Raw genomic sequence first — 15,932 nt, 5'->3', positions numbered from 1 at the left:
AGCCCGAGATCGGGTCCAGTATCGAGAGGCACATACAGCCCCCAGTTTGAACACAGCAGTGTGAAATATGATATATTATTTTGCTGTGGTTAAAACTTGGCATAAACAGCCACCCTTCTAAACTGGAAACAAAGGTTAACCGTTTTTTAAATGGTTTGAATTGGAAGCTGTGGGCACCCAGGGAGTAAGTACTGTCCCACCTGCCCACCCAGAGTCACAAACTACTGGGGTCGTTCTGTGACAGCATCTGAACTGTCACGGTCAGGTTTCTTCCTACAGAACACCGAGTACCCTGAATAGCTATTTTTCCTCTCCTGAGGACCCTACACTAGGATATGGCTGTAAAACAAAACAAAACACCTACCACAAAATGGAGTATCCACAAACACAGTACTGATACAGGATGGTGTACCTGTAACGTTCTGGAATGGGGACCCTGTGGGGAAATTGGTCAACTTGAGTATTTTACTGGTGAAGATGGGCTGGGCTCTGTGCCTCAGATGAACTAGCACCTTCTGTTCTGTGGAGAATATAGTGAACAGCAGGCTTGGTCACAGGCAGGGCTCATAGTAAGATCCAGAAAAATGAAATCAAAAATAGCTTTGAACCAATTACTAAAAAATAAGTGGGAATCCACAACCACAAGATTCATTCACAGCTTTCAGCAACCATTAAATATATCTACACATGTTGTTCCAGTTCACATAGTAACCAGTAATTACAGTAATTCTTAAATGCTCGTTTTGTGAAGCCCTTTTTGTGCAGCATTAAAAATTATAGAGGGACCAGACCCTTAATGAGCAAGAGAACTAAAATGTGGTGCTAGGAATGGTTTAAAAAATCATTTAAATAGCGATGGCACGGTGGAGTGGGTACCGTTGATAACCCAGGGCCCAAGAGCTGCGAGGTCAGTAATGGACTGAGCCACCTCCTGTGGGGAGTTTGCATGCTCTCCTAGTATTTGTTAACAGCTCGATTGACTGCGGTCTCTGAATTGTCCTCGTGTGTGTGTGTGTGCTGTGACGGACTGGCATTGCAGGGTGTAGCCTTGCCTGGTGCTCCCAGTCTTCCAGGTTTTTTTCTGAAATCTCGTTAGGATGATGTCACGGAGGCCGACGGCCGGAATCTGTTAAGTGTGTAGTAATGCCACGCAGGTCTCACATCCCGTGTGCTTTGAGGTCTTTTCACATTGTTTGTGGTGGATAAAATGAAACTGAAAAGCTTTCTGCAAAGGTGCCAGGGCTTCTCTGGATAAGAATGCCTTACCAGCAGGGAGAAACACCAGGCCTCCTAATACTCCCCCACCTATGAATCGGCTCAAAGGCCGCAGGTGGCATCATGATGGAGGGGTGGCCATGCCAAAGGGGCCGGGAGAGGCCTGCTGTCAGCCGCCCCAGCCGTCTTCCTCTTGCTTAACATGGGAATCCAGCTGTCCATTTCCTAACCCCTTGAACTGACTGAGGCTCGTGGGGGAGCTGCGACCTATCCCTGCATGCAACGGGCCCGAGGCGGGACCCCCTGTTCAGGACTCCAGCCCGTCCCAGGACACACACCGACCCAGACACACTCACTCCCATCTCTGGCCAGTGTTCTCAGAGGCCAGCTTAGGGAGAAAACCCATGTGAACACAGGGAGAACATGCAAACTCCACACAGAGTGCAGACCAACTCCAGAACTGGACCTGAGGCAGCGGCGCCAACTGCTGCAGCACTGTGCTGCCCCCCACACAGCAATGTGAAACTGTGCCTGTGACATCACACCTCTTTCGCTCCCAAGATGCAAAATAGTACATTATCTAAAAAGGAAATCAAATTCCAGCTTCCTCACTCCATCATGGTGAATTTCTGTTTTCATCACAAAGACGGGCTTCATTTGGAAGGGGGAAAAAAGACAGTGCCCGATGTAAGAAAAATAAGTTCAGCAGAGTACAATTTCATTACTGGGTAGCATTGACACCTATTCTGGGGCCTGTGCAGCATTTGCTTGGGGTGAATAGCACGTTTGCGCCGCAGGGTTAAGACTCTGTGGCCTGATCTAGCCAGGTCTGAGAGAGGAGAGGAGAACAGAGTGATGAAGCCCGTTCTTGGATGGGGATTATCAGGAGGCCATGATTGGTAAAGGCCAGGGGGGAAATTTGGCCAGGACTCTTTTCAAAAGACGCCTGGGATTTTTAATTACCACTGGGAGTCAGGAGCCCCGGTTTTACATCTCATCTGAAGGACGGCGCCTTTTTACAGTATAGTGTCCCCGTCAGTATACTGGGGCATTAGGACCCACACAGACCACAGGGTGAGCGCCCCCTACTGGTCCCACTAATACATCTTCCAGCAGCAACAGTAATTTTTCCCAGGAGGTCTCCACTCCAGGTATTGACCAGGCTCACACATGCTTAGCTTCAGCAGGTTGCCGATTGTGAGTTGCAGGGCGATATGACTGCTTGCTGCTGTAAGTGGTGGTGGACCAGTAGGGGGTGCTCTACCTACAGACCAGGGTTTTCAAACCTGTGCTCCAGTATGGCAACTTGGCACATTGTGCTGTAGAGGTTGTCATCCTTCGCATTGAGACATAAAACCTAATCCCACAGCATTGTTCATAATGGACTAAATGAGAAAAAAACAAAAATTGTTTGAACTGGGGCAGCAGGCTCTCTCTCCTGGATCGCTGTGCAATGCAGAATGGCTAGCATGTGTCTCGCAGCTGGGCCTGCACTCCCGTGCTGGTTAAGTCAGCCTCCTCTGATGTGGAAAGTGTTGAGATCCATTGGGATGAAAAATATTGTACAAATGCAAAGTATTCTTAAAAGTGCAAAAACTCTGGCATCTGACTCCTATGGCACCTGTTACTGGGTCTTAAATAAACCCGTCAAAAGTAAGCGGTGAGGCCACTGTCGCCACTTGACCCAGAGTCCAGGTAGAGGACATTTTACTTACACTGCACTCTTCACTGTTCTACTGAGGTATTCAAAGCAAGTATTAAATGATTCAATTCACAAAATGATTTCAGCTGCGTGGCGTGGTGGTGCAGAAGTTAGTGGGGCCCTGGGTTCAGTTGGAGACCTAGGGTGCTGTCTGTGTGGAGTTTGTATGTTCTCCTCCTGTTGACAGGGGTTTCCTCTCACCGTCCAAAGACATACTGTAGCAGCAAGTTGACTGACTTCTGGGAAAACTGTCCCTGCGGCGAGTGTCTCTGTGTCTCTGTTCTGCAGCTGTGAATGAAAAGTGGGTAGCAAATGGCTGATATCAGCCATCAATGAGCTCTTCTCTGGTTCAGGGACTGACGGAAGTACAGGTGATCACGCTGCAGTTGCAGAAATGCAGCGAATCCCAGCAGGACAAGGGCCTGGAAGACTGGGTGTGTGCGTGTATGTAATGGGATTGCAGAGGTATGATAGTGGTGAGCGAGGGGAGGGTCCGGAATGCAGGTTTATCTTACTGGGAGAGGCAGGGAAGGGAAAGGCTTTGCTGAGGGATCTTCCAGCACTGTTGCAGGGTGAGGGAATGGAGCACAGCAGCCTGTTCTAGAAGACCAAGGCAGTTGGACAGTGGTGCGTCTTGCTGTATCCGGAACGCAGTGTGCACTGTTCTCTGGGAGTACTGTGTGTGTGGGGGGGGTCTAGAGTTTTTTTCTAAAAAAAGGTACTTGCTTATGTTCTGTTCTTATTTTGAAACCTGTACTCTTCACAGGGCAGTTTTATAGACGTGGCCTTGACGGAGTTAAGCTAAACAGTACTGAAATACCGGTGTAATCCCAGAGCCTGGTTTATGGCAGAATGCTAAAAGGAAGGAGGTGGCAATAAACCTGGCACTTTAGGTATTCATTAGCTGCAACCAGCTAACCTTTTTCTTTTTTCTTTAAAGGAAGTGATCGGAATTTACTGTTTGCCCTTGGTTAGTAGATCCTGAAGTCACCCTGGTCCAAAAAAATTCAAGTACACCATTTTGTTTTTGGTCTTTTTATAGGGGGTTGGCTTTTTTGTGCCTCTGTGTTCAATGGACCGGCACTGCAAGGAGTACAAGGCCCTGCTGCTGGCTGATAATGGCAGCAGCCGCTGGGGTGAGGGGTGCGAGGATCTGCGTCTAGTGACCAAAACCACTAAGAGGACACGTGTAGTCCCATTCGGGAGAGATAAAGCACTTGGCTGGTCTCAGCCTTCGCCCCCACTCCTCCTTTCACTTCTTAGTGCCCAGTGCCAGGCTCTAGGCAGGAGAGGGGCAGTGTGTCCTGCCACACAGAGCAAAATAACAAAGGTGTAGGGTCAGGAGGAGACAGTGAGGCCACTTTTCCCATGGGATATGTCTATCCATTATCGAAGGCAATTTGAGGTCAGCAGTGCATAGACTAGACAAATACCGACGGCCTGATCAGTTAGGAGCAACTTGCACAAAAGCGGCAACACAAATACTCACCGTCACTGCATCGAACCTGACTGAGCCAATCCAATGGACTACACCTGTGAAATATGAAAGGGAGCCAAGTAGAAGTGCATTGAAATCTAGGGGGAAAAAAAATGGGCACCACTTTACACAAAGGGTTGTGGGAGTCTGGAACAGACTAATCCACTATGTTATAGAAGTAGATTCCCTGGGATCCCTTAAGAATCGGCACGAATCCTCACATCTATTGAACTTCTTCACTGCGAGGAAGGGCTGAGTTGCTTCCCCATCTGTCATCTTTCTGACCTTCTCATGGGGTAGCAGTAAGGTATTTGACAAAACTGCCTTTTATGTGTAAAATAAAAACAGGTTTGGGTGGACAGACGTTTTAATTTCTTGTCATTTGCAAAAGTGTTGACAGTTCTGAAAGCCGGACTTGCAGAAGTGTTCTTAATTTGACTCCCAAGCTAGCCAGTCAGAAAAACAGCCATTCTCACAGGCAGAACTAGACTGTTCCCTAGTTAACCTTTAACTTTCAAAGGCATTTTACTTTAAGGAGGTTGTTTAACATTGGTTTTGGGTGTTTAAATGTGCCTCCCTGAATCCGGCCTCTTCATTCATCTCTCCTCTGCAGGTGTCCACTTCCCAAAACAAACAGACACATTTTTGTGCCTCACTCTTTACTGGGCCTTGTCTATCAAAAATGAAATAGGCGAGAATCTGTTGATCTTTACCCTGAAACGTTGATGGAATCTTAAATAAAAACATCCATTCATTTTCTAATCGCTTCATCTAAATGAGGGGCACAGGGGAGCCTATCCCAGCAAGCATCAGGGCAGGCAAGGCAGTTTGCTCCCTGGACACCAGTCCATTGCACACAGCGACGCACACCTAGGACCAGTTTTCGCACAGGCCTATCAACCTCCCAGTCTGGGGACTGGGAGAGGAAACCCACACAAACAGAATATGCAAACTCCACCCAGACAGCACCCCAGGAATGGTAACCACTGTGTTGCACGCTAAAATACTCGTTAAAAAGTAACTAAAGGACTAAAGGACCAGATACTAACCTGGGAACGAAAGTTGTGCCTGTCCAAATTCTGCTTTTGTTTTCCCCATCCAGATGAACTTGCCTGACTGTTGCACGAGATATTATAGCTCTAGTTCAATGCTTCTCAGCCCTGGTCTCCAGGGCCGTCTGCTGGTTTTCATTCCAGCCAAACTCCACCTCTCCAGTGCTAATTGCCGACTTAACTGATCACTCCCGGGGGTCGAAAAATGCATCAAGTGCACAGTTTCCATGCTCTTACTAGTTGATCAGTGGATGAACAGACGGGTGGGAGTGACACAGTCAGACTCTCCCACCATTAAGCTCATTTTCGTCCACACTGGCCCAGTTAGGTACATTTCAGGTAATTCGAGTTCCGACACTAGAATTGGATTACACCAGAGTAGGGCCCGAGTTCCTCCAGGACCGGGGATAGGAGCCACTGCTCTGACCAGCAGTTGAGCGTAGAACTGCACCCCTCCTGAAGCACTGCGGCTCTGCAAGTGTGTGTGTCTCTTTAATAGTCTGAGCCTGGAGACGCACCAGTAATGAGGACTTGCAGTTCTGCGTGTGTGCTGGAGGCTTGGGAGAGAGAGAGAGAGAGAGAGAGAGAGAGAGAGAGAGAGAGAGAGAGAGAGAGAGAGAGAGAGAGAGAAAATGAGAGAGCGAAGGGGAGAGGCCTTCAGTTCAGTTTGCTTTCCCCAGTGTGGGTTGGGCTCTCTGTCTGGGGCTAATTAATTCCTGTCAGGGGAGGTTCAAGGCTCCCCCCTCCCTCAGTGCTGAGGGCGAGCTGGGGCAAGGGCGGAGGGAGGCAGCAGATGAAAGCCCTCTCAGTGTCAGGGAGGAGTCAGTGGCTCAGCTGAGCACACACAGGGAGAGAAAGAGAGAGAGGCTGCTCTGTTGACCTTGTCTGCCTGCCAGGAGTTGAGGGTGGGTGGGTAAGTGATGGGGGGGGTTGCAGACGAGGGCACTTGCTCAGAAAGAACAGGCGCCCAGTCTGTTGTTTAGGAAGAAGGGAAGATCGCAGGCAGAGGTGCCTGGTGCTGTGGCAGTGGAGGGGGGGCGGGTCCCCCATTGATAAGACGCACGTTAAAGAGACAGCAGTCAAATACTGCGAAGGTGGATGGCGTTAGATATGCCTCAGTTGCCCGATCAACTCGGACCAGTCGGATTTCTAATCTCAAATTGGTTAACCTCATTGCATCCTCTCTAATTTCTGCTTTATCGTTTCCTTCCAGTCTGCTCCGACCTTGTTTCAGTTTCGCCAATGACTTCCGCCCCCCCTGCCCCCCCCCCCCCCCGCCGTCAACATCTGGACAGCTGTGATGCTGCCGGAGAGCTGATGGCCAGAGACTCACAGATGCTGGAGTGATGACAGCCCCAGGCTAGCTCTTTTACAGAGAGCATGAGCACCTGGCTTGTCACTGCACATAGGGACAGGGCTTTCCTGTGCAAAGCCACTTTCTCTCGATAGTGAGTATCATTTGCACCAACACTTTTATAAGGCTTCTCTAGGCCAAGATGCACAAAAAAAAAAATAGCAATGTGGTAGCTTCCCAGTCCCTGTTCTTACTCATGCAAGATCCTCACCATAGAATTCCAATCCTCCAACCCCTTTTACCTTGAAGGTTTTAGCTTAGACAGTCAGTTTTAATGGACTTTAATTCAGGAAAGCTGTCAAGGCAGCTGGACCAGTTTTGCAAGAGTCAGAGCAGCTATACAGTTATTGCAGAAAGCCCAGTCTTATACTATCTATAGGCCAAAGGTGTACCGAATACGTCAAGCAGATCACTAAATATGCCAATTAAAGATAACAGACGATAGTGCTGCACAGTTTATTGTAACAAGGTATCACAAAAATGAACAAAGCTTCAATAAAGGGTGCCGACACCTTCAGGTAGATGAGCCACAGACATGGAGGAGGGAGTACTAGCCTGCTGGTGGACTCTCAGCCTCTGCTGCAACAGGTTTCTTCTGGGACCTGCTGGCCACTTGTCTGCTTGCATGCAAGACGGCAAGACACACCTTGCCTCCTCTTTGGCAGCGCACAACAGGGGGTCCCCAATTCTCCCAGTGGGGTACAGGACAGGGGCTGTACCTCTACCAGAGTTGGAGACAGCTGGAGCCTCACTTGCGCAAGTGTGTACAGAACAGTATAGTAGATGCTCCCATTTCCCCAGTTGCGATAGAGCAACATTCTGGCCACAGCAAGCTCCTGTGAGTGATCGAGCTAGGCAGCCGGAGAGGAACTCGAGCAGCTCCTGCAGTGCCAGGAGAATATTGCATCGCCCTCCATATGCTGCAACCCCAGCTTTGTCAATGAAAGCAAGAGGGTCTCAATGGCATGAAAGAGCTGCAGCTTCTCTCCCATGAGAGACCCACAGTGGACAGGTACCCCACTCTCTCTCTTAATTCAGAGTTCCCACATTTTAGCCCTCCCAATTCAGAATCAATGGTACCTTAACATCTTGGCTCACAGCAGCAACCCCCCCATCTCTCTGCCCAGGGAGGATGAGGGAGTGCAGATCAGCTCCATTGAAGTGCCCAGCCTCCTTTTAGCACCCCAGTCTCTACAGCAGTGTAGAGGAGGAACAGGGCCAACTGGAGAGGTGTCCCTCACTGATGTCACTGTAAGCCAGCAGGAGTCAGGGAGCTTGAGAGGGATTCTTTCAATCAAGAGCCCCAGCCAAGTGCTTCCCCAACCCTACCACTGGCCAGTGAGCCCATTGTATACCTGTGGCTAGCAACAAAGAATCCCAGGCCTTCTTTCTCTTTAGAGCATGCCCAATAGCCTACAACAGCAGGGCTCTTTTAAATAGGCACATCCAGGAGAGACACACCAAGCTGTTAGAGTCAAAAGCACCAGTGCTCTTTATTTACAGCACAGGGAAAAACAGCCACCACATTCTCAAAATGAAAGATCTTCAAGCTTATGACTAACATCCTCAAAGCCCCCCATCACAGCCAAGGCCTGAAATACTTACTGGCCTCAAACAAACAGATCAGTTTCTCCTCACAGTTCCCAACACTGCAGTCCCAACCCAGATGCCTCACAAACCAGCACTTTCAAAGCTCTCAAACTCACAATTCCTTGGTCCAAAACAGTTCTTCTCTTTCTGGTGAATGGGGTACACAGAGGTTCTGCATTCTACCCACCAGCCCACATAAATCACTCCACCTAAAACAGGAAGCATCTGCTTCCTGCTTTTTTAAACAGTAACCTGACCAATTGTCTCCCAGCAACTGGTCAAGTGACTAAGAGTAGCCAGTCATTCTGCTAGAGGATTCTGGGGAATGTAGTCCAGCAGGGTCTGTGCTCTAACACTGCACTGTATTCATAAAAAAGGAATTTATAATTAAGATAATAACATAATAATTTGCATGGCAGTGTAGTGTGAAAACAATGGAATAACCAATTTTTCTATGTGCAGATAATAATAATTAGTGGGTAATGTAAGTAGGTAGCTGTGTCAGCATGTGTAGGCTGCAAAGGAACAAGTAAAGGTTTAGTGTGGAGCCCTTTTTAGGTGTGAAGAAGACTCCACAGATGAAACGTTGTGTTTCTTTTCTTCTCTTTTCAGCATGGAATAAACCTTAACTTGTTCCATAATAAGAAGAAGAACTTGTTTTTCTTGGGAGGGATGCAGTTTAGAGAAAGTTATGGTTAATGCATTTCTCTCTTCTGGCACAGATTGCAGTGAAGGGCTTATTCAATTGCTGCACGTGAAAGAAAAAAACTCTGCAGAAATCAACAGTTTTGCGGTTTGCATTAGCTGGCATTATTCTGTGGGCAACTGTGTGGCAGACTGCCCTGCCTCCCTCCTCGTGACCTGGTGTATGTGTTAAGAGTGAAGGGTGATGAATGGCCCAGGACAGGTGTATCCAACAGCATCTGCTTAACTTTACCTGACCTGAATTCCAAGGGAAGCTGTTCCCCTGGGGGTGCCAGCAGCTGCATTCATAAACAGGTGTAGTGTGCTTGTCTAGTTGAAGGGAGTGTCTCCTTGTGATGGTTAACTATATCAGCCCCACGCACAGCAGTGCTTCAAGTGGAAAGAAAGACCCCCTTCCACTGATTAAAAAAAACCCTGTTGGTAATATATTTGGTGCATTATTTTAACATTTGGTAAAAATAACACAGCTCTGAAGCTCCGTCTTTGGCGACAGACTATGAAGATAGAAATTTGCCTGACTTTGTCTGGGATTTATCCTTATGAATCGGGGGGGGGTGGGACAGATTCTTGCCCGCAGTCAGAGAAGGGCTTGGAATTCTCCTGGGGATCTTCAGAGTAACTGAACAGGAAAGAAGCTCAGGAATGTGTTTTATTGACTCAAGGTATTAACGTGCAGGATTAAAAAGCACAGCCATATTAGAGTCCGGTATTGCAGATTATAATCAGAAGCGTTTAGAATCCGACCTGATTAAAATTGTAAATGCCAGAGTTACCAGGGAATTTATTTAGCTCTGTGAACAATTACGCCGTGCCAGGACGCTACAAGAATGATAGTACGCAAATATCAATAGGTCAGATGTGCTGTGCAGATGTGTAGTTTTGGATTGTTTCCAACAGTGGCTAGGGACTCTGTTGAAGTGGCTGGTCTTTCCACTGATATTCTCCCAACTTGGGTTATCTGGCAAAAAGACTTGTGTTCATGTACTCTGTATATACGTGAAGTTGTGTATGTATAATGTAGAACGTTCTGTAAATTATACACATACTTAGAGGTAGAGAGAACAGAATCTCAGAATTCTGCCAAGCGAGGACGGAGATTCATCTGAGTGACGTGCTGATACTTTTTTTGAAGGATAAAATACATCGTCGCTGTTCATCTGTTCAGTAGGCTGTGCTGATGGGCTGGAAGATCTGATCTGTATTTTTCACAGTTTTTCCTCTCTGAGTCATGTAACCTGATTTATAAAAGGGAGGTGTTTTGTAAGGGCTGAGATATAACAAGGGGGGGGCAAATTTAAAAACCTTTTCTTTATATATGTATCGTGCTTCGTAAAACTGTGAATGCCCTGATACCGTATGCCAGAAATGATCTCATCTCTTTTTTTCTGCCTTTAACCTGCAGACAAAATTGGGTTTACCTTGATCTATTTGCAATATTCTTTCACTCTGTATTCTCACTGTTGGGTTTTCTGTTTAACAATGTAATGATTCTCATTTACCCATGAAAAAGCTGCTGAATGCGGCCGTCTCACTGCAGTGTGCGAGCGATCTGTGGCGCCAGAACGCAGGACTGTCATACTGCTCTGGCTCTGATGCACACGGTCAGTTCCTTTCCGCTGGCTTGCTTGACCGGTTATTGGTGGGAGGAAGCTGTCGGCTGATACAAGCCTAGAATCTGCATTTTTGAAAGGATCTGGTCATACTTTACTTCATTCCTTTCAGGATTTTTGCAGCTAGATGTTCTTGTACTGCTATGCTGTGGTGGTGAACTAAAACATACACGTTAAAGCATCTACAAAATAGTGCAGCTTGTAAAACCTAACAAGGGTCAAGCTGATGTGATATTTACTGGTATTTGTACTTGCATTGAAAAGGAGAACAGGAGGCACTACTTTACCCAGAGAGTTGTGGGAGTCTGGAACAAGCTACCCAGCCATGTTGTTGAAGCCGATACTCTGGCTTTTTTTCCTAGAAACAGATGGATGAGATCCTGGGATCAATTAAAGACTGGCTACCAAACAGGCCAGATGGGGTGAATGGCCTCCTGTCGTGTGTTCTTCTTGTTTCTCATGTCATGGAAAAGTAATAAACAGCTCTGCAGTACCATCAAGGTGTGTCTCTGTTGCTGGGCCCCCTGTCGAGCAGCAGTGCTCCTTGGCCATGCATGCCGACCCTACACGTGTGAGAGTTTGAGCTCTTATGATTCCAGTAATACAACGTTGAGAAGCCAGGTTTAAGTCTCTGTCCTGGTAGCGTCTTGCCATGCAAGACCAGTACAGTTTTATTTGGCATGAAGTCTTGATTTAGCCATGCTGGGTTCATCTTAGTAGAGAAGGAACAACAGGTTAGAGCACTTTGGGAAGGTTTTGATGCCAGCTTGAGGTAAGAGACACCCAAGTGCTGATGGGAAGGGTAGCCCAAGTGCTGATGGGAAGGGTGGCCCAAGTGCTGATGGGAAGGGTGGACCAAGTGCCCTGAAAGGTGAGGGACCTTCAGAGGTGTGGTTTAGGAATGTGTGGGTCGCCTGCATGGGGCTGGCAGGGTCATGTTTGTTGTCCCATAGAGACCTGGATCTTTGGCTAGATGGAGAACCTCACTTTTACTTCAGCTCTCACTGTAAGTCTGGATTTTAATAACATTTAAAAAGTGAAAAGTCAAGCCTCACTAATGCATTCAAGTCCTGTTGTAGACCCCCCTCCGCCCCAACCCTGGCAAGCTAGATCACTCAGTGACGACAAAAGGGAGAAGCAGAGGAACTCAGCGTTCGGGCTCTGCCCTGGCGACTGGACGGACCCCCGGGACGCGTCGGTGGGGTGCCCAGGGGATCGCACCGGTTCCCCCACTCGGCGGCCTAGTTTCTGCAGGCCCCGCCGCGCAGAGAGGCGAACCAGACTGGAGCAGTGATTGCATTCGGCAGCCTGCGGATTGCATCACTGTCTGGTAGGAGGCCAGGGCACGACTTGCAAACGAGGCGTGCGATTGGAATAGTGCGCAGGCGGAGAGAGCTCTGTTCCAGTTTAGTGACGGGGAGGCGAGGGGGGGGGGTTGAAGGAGACTTCTTGCGAGCAGACGGGTAACTTCCAGGAAGGGAGGAAAGGAACAGGGGGCTACTGATGGGAAAGATCAGGACGGCCCAAAACACGTCACGCCCCAAATACATCAGCTGTGCCTTTAGACAGGGCCGGGGGGAGGTTTACCCCTTTTAAACTCCGGTACAATGTGTGCCAAAGAGTGTAAAACTATACCAACAAAAAAAAAAAAGCTTGTATTAAAGAAAATGTTCAACATTGCACAACAGTACCACAGATCCCCAGTAACTTTAATCAAAGGTATTTCTATTGACGGATTGTTGAATGCATATTGATTTGATCCCATTCGGGTGAAATAAGCGATTCAGAACTAAGAAGAGAAATTCTTTATTATTCCTGCATGCACAGTGGTGTAGGCCTCCGCAATCAATGCACCTCAGCAGAGAACACCACCTCTCCAGGTGCTCCTGCACAGGAAAGAGGCCAGTTGAGCTGTTCGGTCAGCCTGGTGCCTTTTCATATAACTCACCTTTGATTTGCTGACGATTGACCAGCTGTTCTTATTAGAAATGCGGTGCAGCCTCTTGGTTTTCAAGGAATCTTTTTTAAAAAACTCTTGGCGTTAGTACAGTGGTTGATTTGCTTTGGTTTAATGAATTGCCTTGAGAAAACCTGAAATGCTGGGCAGCGCAAGCTAATGAAAGCCTGTTTTTCTTGCGTGGTTTCTTAGGGAGGGTGCTCACCTTGTCAAGGTTTTTTTTGCTGCCTTTGAACTGCGAAGCACTGCCTTCTCCCAGGGATGTCCAGTCCCAGATCAACCTCTTACCTGTATCTACTGCACCTGGTTCTGTACAGCAGCCAGCAGCTGCTCCTGCTCTTTCTATAAGGAGACAGAATTATTCTTCTTAAATATGTCAGATGTCGGGGCAAACCTGTCTTCTCAAAACGGTATAAAATTTGCACACTAGCCAATCTACAAAGGTCTCTGTGCACCATCTTTATTTTCTTTTTATTACGTGCATGCTGAAGTACCCATTTATACCTGGGTGGTGTCATGCTAAAACCGACGAGACATGATGGGTGTTGTGTTTATATTCCCATTCTCTCGTGATTACGGTTAAATCTGGGAGATACTAAACCCGTTTTTTTTCCCATTAAAATCTCACAGTCTCAAATCTCAAAATTATTGTCATGTTAAAGCAATCACCTAGTGGTTTAAAAGCTGGTATTAAAGGCAAACTTGTGTAACTTTGTAATCGTACAGGCCGCGATTTAAGCTACAATAAATTTGAGACGCTTTTTTTTTAACGCTACATTGGTTTTTAAACGTCCGCAGCGTGTCCAGGAGTTAACAATCCCTGGCCGCTCTCTCGCTCGGCCGGGATAAACTCCTCTCCTTTTGAAAGGGGGTGTGGGTACCCCGATCTCCCCCGGGGAGGCGAGGCTCTCTGCCGCATCCAGCCGTACTCCCGGAGAGGGAGTCTCGGCTCCCGCACACACTGGAGCCGGGGGTCCCGCAGGCCTCGCTGGCCACGTCAGGGAGAAGCGGGGTGGACCGAGTCGGCTGAGACGGCCTGGCCGTCGTTTAGCGCTGGGGATCCAGCGGGGAGGGACGGGAGGAGGCGGGCCTGCAGGAGACAAGGGGGGTTGGGGAGGGGGAATGTGGGCACAGGGCGGGTGGAAATTTCCTGGAGGTCTGAGGCGGCCAGACAGCCCGGGGAGTCTGCTGTGAGGAAGTGGCGGCGGTTTTTTTTTTGTCAGTTTCGTGTCCTCTGCTGTTAACCCCCATGCAGTGCTTAAATCTCGTTTTAACATTAAAAAAACACAACAGAATGGGTGCACGCTAGTCCTTATCCGTGTCTCCTTTAAATTTACAAACTCCGTTTGTCACGTCGCTGTTCACCAGAGATTCCTTCTTGCTGGGAGGGACACCGTGACAGTTGGAGAATAGTCACTTAGGCACTGACTAATTTCTGTATTTCCTTTCGCACTTAACTGTTGCCTGTCATTTGTCTGTGTAAATGTGTTGCTGTTGCCTTTCTTGGCTGGGCTTCTGTTGCAAAAGCCATCCCTTTGCGATTACCTTGTCTAATAAAGTTTAAATAACAGTAGCCAGCTGGTTTATAAACATGCAGCGTACTACAGCAGCTGGTTATTTTGCAAAACAAAGGGGAAACCTCTGTCCACCACCTTGATCAGAACTCCCTTGAATCCAGCCCCCGCCCCAGCAGTGCAGCAGGTAGCGTTCGGGTTTTTGCAGCAAGGTCACTACAGCACTGCTCCCTCTCTCCGGAGGCTCTCCAGCTCGGAATTCCTCAGCGTCTGAGACTCCTGGCTCCGCGCCACCAGCGGCACAGCAAACCCGCCCTGCTGCTGCATCTTTCCCTGCTCCTCCGATTTATTTTTACCCCAAAACACCCCAATCTCCGCTTTGCGGGCGTCGGAGGGGGCGGTCTCCGTGTCTTCTCCTTGTTCCTGCGCACAAAAAATATTTTCTCCCTTTCTTTGGTGAAAAGGGTGGCTCAGCGTGAAAACCCTTTACCTCAGCTTAGAGGTTTCGCCCCCAGAGCAGGCGAACGGGGTCAGGGGCACGAGACAGAGGCTAACTGCCCAAGGAAAAGCAGCTTTCTGGAGAGGGAGAGACGCTCAGCCCCGGCGGAGCCAGACGAAGCAACAGACAGGGGAAAGGCAGGCCTGAGAGGAAAGCCACAGAGCGAGGGAGAGGGAGGGAGGGAGAGAGAGCGAGCGAGCGAGTGTGCGAGGGGAGACTGCCACAGGGTGAGGCCTGTCCCCAGCCCAGTGGAAACTGAGGTTTCCTGTCTGAAACGCGCCTGGCTCACAGGCCGGGAAAGGAAAGAATCCGTCCATTCAGGGTGTGCGCTGCGCCTGGGGGTGTGAGGATCGTGGGGGTAGGGGGGGGGGCTGTGGTTTGGGTGGAGGTGGTAGAGGGGGGAGGTAGGAGGAAGGGCGACTGTAGAGCCGGCCATAAAGCATGAGGCTTTGGGTCCAGAACAAAGTTTTCAACCTCTTGTTTTTGCCCAAAACCAGAGGGAAACTGACTTAAACCCCCCCCCCCCTCCCCCCCAAGCCATAAGGATACTGGAAGACCCTGCTGAATTTTGTGGTTCAGGGAGGGAACCTGAGATGTTTCCCGTGGCTGTGAATTTCCCAGTTAGACTGGGAAGCAGGGGAAACTCTTGCACTGCTTTGGAGCTGGATGTCGGTGGCGGCAGCACGGGTAACGTTCAACGCGAGGGTAGCCACGTTTCAAAACCCGCCATGGCCATGTTGGGCCAAGGCCAGCGCAATGAAAGAATACGGCCCACTCTATTGACCCCCGTTAGTGTCACCCGGACCTGGGGGACTGCTGTGCTCGTCGCATCTTCAGACTTTGCTCAGTCCTGCTCGGGCATAAGAAAATGGCAGAACCCCAGCCCCGTCCGGGCTAAAATGGCCAGTGGGTTACTTGCAATTCCATTTTATCTCAGGAGTGTCGTAGCTTTTGACATCGGCAGTCAATTCCACAAACAAATATGGCTGAGATTCCACCTCTGTTTCTCCCTGCACTACATGTTGCAAACTAAGGGGAGGCAGGGCCTCACAGCGGTCGGCGTTGTTACCTCGCGGTGCAGAGGCCCGGGGTTCAGTTCCTGGTTGGCTGTCTGTGTGGAGTTTGTATGTTCTCTGGATTTTCATGGGGCTTTCCTCCCCCAGTTCAAAGACACGCTGGGGGGTTGATGAGCTTCTCTGAAAACAGGCCCTTGTGTGAGTGTCCTTGTCTGTTCTGCCCTGTGATGGACTGGCGTCC

General features: G+C 48.9%; 1 protein-coding gene across 1 annotated transcript in view; it reads left to right on the top strand.

The window, feature by feature from the left end:
* The window catches only part of glis2b (GLIS family zinc finger 2b), a 48,608-nt gene that overhangs the window by 1,747 nt on the left and 30,929 nt on the right, over positions 1-15,932 (top strand). The window lies entirely within an intron of this gene.

The sequence above is a fragment of the Lepisosteus platostomus genome, chromosome 19 (genome assembly GCF_059453375.1).
Source record: "Lepisosteus platostomus isolate fLepPlt1 chromosome 19, fLepPlt1.hap1, whole genome shotgun sequence".
In the NCBI taxonomy this organism is placed as follows: domain Eukaryota; kingdom Metazoa; phylum Chordata; class Actinopteri; order Semionotiformes; family Lepisosteidae; genus Lepisosteus; species Lepisosteus platostomus.
The sequence above is the reverse complement of the archived record's forward strand: the minus strand, read 5'-3'. Positions and strand labels throughout refer to the sequence as shown.